The following is a 6,609-nucleotide window of genomic DNA, read 5'->3' on the forward strand; positions in this document are numbered from 1 at the left end:
AAAAAATGTTTATGAATAATTTTTTAAATAAGTGCAGACATTTGAAATTAATTTCAAGTATTTTCCAAAAAAGTGGAAGCATTTAAACATAAAAGTTTTTTCTTAAATTTTTCAATGTAAATAAATAATAAACCAGAGCTATTTTAAAAAATTGCCACAGATAGATCGACGCGAAATTAAATTATCATTTAGTAAAAAAAAAAGAAACTTGAAATCGGTTCATACTTGGGCTCTCAAAATTGATTTGTCCACAGCAACCTTTTTGCCCCACTGTGCACTGTGAAAGCAGCAATGTCAATACCTGTTCCTTTAATATTAAATTCCGGATTGTTTAAAGAGTTAAAAAAAAATCGGTTTAGGTTCTAATTTCTATAATTATTTTGGAATTATTGTACATTAGTTTTTGCATTTTAAAGAAATAATGTATGTATAACTAATACATACGGATTTTTAATACACTAATGTAAATATGAAAATAGAAGTGTTATTTTGGCGAAACAATATTTTTTTAGTAATAGTTTGTTTGAATTCATTAGCACGGGAACATACTTGTTTGTCAAAAGCCCATGAAAACGCTATCAAATACATAGAATATCAGCTTTCATACGTTTTTGTACCGTATACAGTGAGTAAGCCGTTGACAAATTGCTTATTTGACAAAAAGGTACATGGACATATGTAGGTAATGAATAGTGGACAAGTACCGTCAAATTTTAGTTGAAGTAATTTTAATTTTAAATATTAGTTTGATATTTTTTTTAATAAAACACTTAAATTACTTCGCTGTTTCTTAATTTTTTTAACCGACTTCCAAAAAAGGAGGAGGTTATCAGTTCGTCGGAATATTTTTATTTTTTTTTATTTTTTATTTATTTTTTTATTTTTATTTTTATTTTTTTTTATTTTTTTTTATGTATGTTACCGCATAACTTTGGACCACGTCAACCGATTTCGGAAATGCATCGGAAAGGTAGTGTCTCAGATTTGGTCCCATACTAATCTGGTTAATATCATGAGATATATGTATATATTTTTTTTTTATATGAGAATTGAAGTCGGTTTTTTTTGCTAAAAGTTACTTGCTTTCATTTATTTTTTTTGTTTAAATATTATGATTTGAAAATGAGTCCTGCGTTAAAAAAGACAAATATTTTCATTTTCATGTCAATGGGACATAATCGCTTCCGCTTCACGACGGGAGGAGATCAACCACCTGCATTACAATGGTTTGTACATATGTACGTACGTATGTATGTATATTAGTGGTAGCTGGCAACGAAATTCGCAAGTATTTTCCCAAGGAGCAAGGGGCTCTTACACTAAAAAGAATATTTCTGAATATTATTTTCATTCATGCCGCATTAAACAGGTGAAGTTATAAAACAGCTTTCCCACTTTATGTTCTGTCATTCGGCTATCTTATACATAATTTTAAAGGCATATTTTCAAATAAGATAGTGTCAAATTAATAAAAAAATTTTTTCTCGCTCTTATTATTTCCCCTGGTATAATTTCACGATGGTTTTTATCATGATCAAGGTGTATTAAACAAGGTGTGATTGACCACTCAGTGCGGCCAAAGAATATACATATACAAACGATTCAAAATTCACAAAAATTTTTTTCAATTTGAATTTATATGATGGTTCGTATCATAATACAAAAAAGAAGGTAGTTTCAATAATGCTCAGAAAACTGCTTTCTCGCTCCCTCTTGACAAAATCGGCTCCTTTATCGCTATTTGCAACCGTTAAAAATGTTTCTGTTTGCAACAACTGCATGTTTTAATTAAAAAAAAAATGACTGCATTGACGGTAAAAAGAGCTTTGCCGACATATGCTTTTTTGTCCGTGAAAGATAGACTTAAGCTGTTTTGTCAAATGTCCACAGATATGTACTTATGGCTGAGTGGAAGTTCGAGCTATTTCGGCAGCCAGTTCAGAAAATTTTGCAACAACACGCTATTTCGGAATTTGGTTGAAGAACGCCCTATTTTAGAATTTGACTGAAAACGCCCTATCTCAGCTGCCGATTCAAAAAGGCCCTATTTCAGCCCTATTAGATAGGGCGATTTTTAACCGAATCGGAGATAAGTTCTTCAACCGAATTCTGGGATAGGGTGGTTTTTAAGAAAATTCTGAAATAGGGCGTTCTTCAATCAAATTTTGAAGTAGAGTGTACTTGGAAAAGTTTTCTGAGATGGTGCGTTTTCGAAAAGGCTGCCGAGATATGTAGGTCGATCTTTAACTCAGCCATTGATATGCACTATGTAAACCAATGTAATCAAAAATTTGGCATTGTTTTGACTACCTGACCTGATTGTATACACTGTGCGTTTTAGTACATTTCGAAGCAAACTTGCATTGGGCCAGTTCTCTATGATCCTAACTAAAAATCTGGAATATAGATACGCGGATCGGATCCACACGTCTTCTACACTACAGTAAATGCAAAATTGTAATTCTCCAACGACTCAAAGAGAAAAACTGCTATGGTCAAGAAGAATTGCACGTACAAATGTATGTTCAAATATCAATTAAAGTCAGTCGGAAAAGTATCAAGTAAGCCCTGTATGAATCAAGCGTATTTATAAAAAAAAAGACTTGTAGGTTATTGTACGCAGTTTGGATAGAATGGCAAGTTAATGTAAGTGGAAAAATTTGTTTGCTGTTCTTAAAGATTCTACAATGTATATATGTACATACATATGTATTTATGTATATATGTATGTACATTCACCTCGCTTCACTAAAATATGTATGTAGGTACAATTTTCCTCAGAGAATGGAGCTTATATCCTTACTTGTAGGCTTCGTTTTGATCTCTATGTATACCAAGATTGATCGATTCTTAAGAATGCGGCGTTTTAATAAACAATGAAAAATTGTGATTTAAAATTTTTGTGACTTGAATAAGTACAGAAAGAAGTGCAGGATCATTATACGTCCAGCGGTGTTAATAAAATTATAGTTATCAACTCTTGTAACATTTAAAGAACAATCTCTGATTGTATGAAAAGAAGCAAAAAAATTTTGGAATATATGTATGTATGTTGTGAGATCGCCAACTTATCCTTACTATCCTTACCTCTGCGCCAGATTTAAAGAAAAGAAATGGCATTAAAGCTTTCAAAAGCTTTAGTACAAAGTACACATTAGCGATTTTTTTATCCAAGTAAAAATCAAAATAACGATTATTTTCGGTTCCTGGATTGTACGAGTCATTTTCGTATGTTTAAGCACTTCCTTCCGTGCTTTTTATTCTTCGAAATGAGATTAAAACGAAATTTTCAGATGCCTACAAGGAAATTTGTTCCTTTCTTTGAGAAAAAACTGTACCTTGTCAAATGGTGCGGGTATGCACATATACTATACATACAGTTAAACACACATAAACGGAATCTTCAAATGGGAGAATGTCACCTAATTTCACGATTCTCCTCCATTTTGATTCAAAAAATATGTTTAAAACCAAGCAACAAATGCAAACTAAAATCTCGTTAAGTTATTAAAGGAGATTGTATTTTATATATGGTACATATGTGGTAAGCTCATTCTAATAATCCACATGCATACATACATTAACCTAGTAACTGTAACTGTATTTAAGAGGATAGCGGTCATCGTTTTAAGCATAAGATGTCACCACCGCGAGTAAGCGATTTAGTTGTCGATCAATAAGACGGCAGATAGAAACGCAGTTGTAACAAGAACCACCAATGGACAAAATACAAATTTACTCTTACTTTTCTAAAACTACCCTCAGTGTATGCGTATGATTAGTACCAGCGATAAGAAAACATGCAGCTGCAATCCATTACCGCCAGAGTCGCCAGAATATTTCCATTGCTGTATAAATAAATGCAAGTGTACGTCAATCGTATGCGCTACTGAATTTTAGCGAAACTCATGATGTGTAATAAAAAACAATCGTAAATGATTAAGGAAAAGCGTACGTGCATATACATATGTACATACTTATATGTATGTACATACTTATTTATTAATATAGGTAGATATGTGTGCGTACAATAGAAGTACATATACATAGATATGTATGTATTTCAAACTAAAAATACTAAAAATATTTAACGTCAAATCTTAAGATAATAATGTGTGTTTTAAATATAATGAAACTGTCTATCAGGCAAAACGAATACATACACAAATAAGTGGAATAAAAACATACATACAACATATTTAAAATTAATGTGAATGAGCAACGGAACAAATCAGCCCTGATCCTCCAGGAACGGTCATTCGACGTGAATGCAAAACAAATCATTTTTATACACATTCATCTACATACATACATACATAACATATGTACATACATATATGTTTTTATAAGTGTGTAAATAAGATAATAGAATTAATACTGTATTTTAGGCCACGGAAATTAAATTTAATAAATTATAATTACACTATACTACACAGCCTATTTACTATGTCTTAGCCTCTGGATTTTTAATTGCAGCTTGTCTTTATGATAATTATACATATACATTAGACTGCATCACCAAAAAAAGTTGCGGTTTTTCCGCCGGGATTGCAAAATATATTATATTTTAAGACGTCCACCAAAATATTTCGGAAAAATATTAAGATTTAAGCGAGCTGGACCGATTTGAAAATACCTCCAAAAATGGAGTTTTTTATGAATAAAAATAGTTTCTTAACTACCTTTTTGAAAAAAGTCCCCTCAGATGACAAAACAAATTAGCCTTAAAAATTCTATATAAAAATATTTAGAAATCTTTTCAACGGAATCGTAATAATGAGATTTTTGATGCTGTTTTTTTTTTACTTTTTTCAAAGATTGATTTACGAAAAACTTAAATAACTGGGCCAAAACTCTTCTGATTTAGACTTATTGGATCTCGGTAGAAAGGTATTTTTCCACTATTTTTATTTATGTGCAAAAAAAGGCATTCGGGTCCCAATATTTTTTTTTCAAACACCAGCACATCTTAATTCAACTTTGAACGATATTCGTTCATCCTACCTTTCTCTTTCATCGTTTGTATGAGTTTATTAGCAAAAAAACAAAAAGAGTGAGAAAATACCTTTCCAATGATATCTCACAAGTCTAAATCGGGAGAGGTTAGGCTCAGTTATTCAAGTTTTTCTTATACCAATCTTTGAAAAAAGTTAAAAACAGCATCAAAAATCTCATCATTACGATTCCGTTCAAAATGTTTTTTACTTTTTTTATACCTTTCATGAGCATGAAATGGTATTATAACTTTGGTCCGATGTTTGTAAGTACCAGAACAAAAAGAGATAGACCCATGAAAATGTATACTTATATGATCAGAACGTCGAGCTGAGTTGATTTACCCATGTCCGTCTGTCCGTCTGTCTGTCTGTTTGTATGCAATCTAGTCTCTCAGTTTTCGAGATATCCGGATCAAATTTGGTAAGTGGGTGTATTTTTATAATGTATTAATCATTTGTCGGAACCGGAAGAATCGGACCACTATAACATATAGCTCCCATTCAACTGATTGTTCAGATATGAGATTTTTCATTATAACTTCTCCATTTATGCAGCTACGAACATGAAATTTTGCAATACTTGCACCCATTATCAACAGAATACTTACAGTGAAAATTACAAAGATCGGGTCACTATAACCTATAGCTCCCATACAACTGATTGTTCAGATATAAAATTTTGCGTTATAACTCCTCCATTTATATAGCTAGGAACATGAAATTCCGCACTGTTTTCAATAATTATCAACAGAAAACTTACAGTGAAAATTAAAAAGATCGGGTAACTATAACCTATAGCTCCCATACAACTGATTGTTCAGATATGAGATTTTTCGTTATAATTCGTCCATTTCTGTAGCTAGGACCATGAAATTTCGCGCTGTTTTCACTCATTATCAACAGAAGACTTACAGCGAAAATAACAAAGATCGGGTCACTATAACCTGCAGCCCCCATACAACTGATCGTTCAGATATGAGGTCTTTTATCATAACTCCTCCATTTATGCAGCTAGGAACATGAAATTTCGCACCATTTTCACTCATTATTAACAGAATACTTACAGCGGAAATAACAAGGATCGGATGACTACAACATATATCTTCCATACATCTGATTGTTCAGATATGGGATTTTACTGTAAAACTCCTTTATTTGAACAGCTAAAACCGATAAATTTCGTAAGATATTTTATAAATAATAATACAAAGTCTACTGAGAAAATCGTCAAAACCTATGCTTTATAAGCTTTATATCCTATAGCACTGATTGTTAAGATACCAGATTTTGCCATATATCTCCTTTATGTACGAAACTAAACCCAATAAATTGTGTTACCGGTTTACATACCGATCACATAGCGGTGAAAATCACTTAGATTGGTGTCATATAAAGTATATCTTCCATACCTCTGATTGTTTAGATGCGATTTTTTATATAAGTATGTAACTCCTCTATCGACGTATGCAGATGTATTCAAAAGCAGTAATCTGTCAAAGTAAAATTTGCAGATGTTCATGAAAGGTATGAAGCCTTCGGCATAGCCGAAGACAGCGCTGCTCTTACTTGTTTTTAAATATTTTAATGTTTTAAATATTTTATTTTTTAATGT

Source organism: Rhagoletis pomonella, unplaced genomic scaffold, assembly GCF_013731165.1.
Source record: "Rhagoletis pomonella isolate Grant_MI unplaced genomic scaffold, Rhpom_1.0 Rhpom_scaffold_00002, whole genome shotgun sequence".
In the NCBI taxonomy this organism is placed as follows: Eukaryota; Metazoa; Arthropoda; class Insecta; order Diptera; family Tephritidae; genus Rhagoletis; species Rhagoletis pomonella.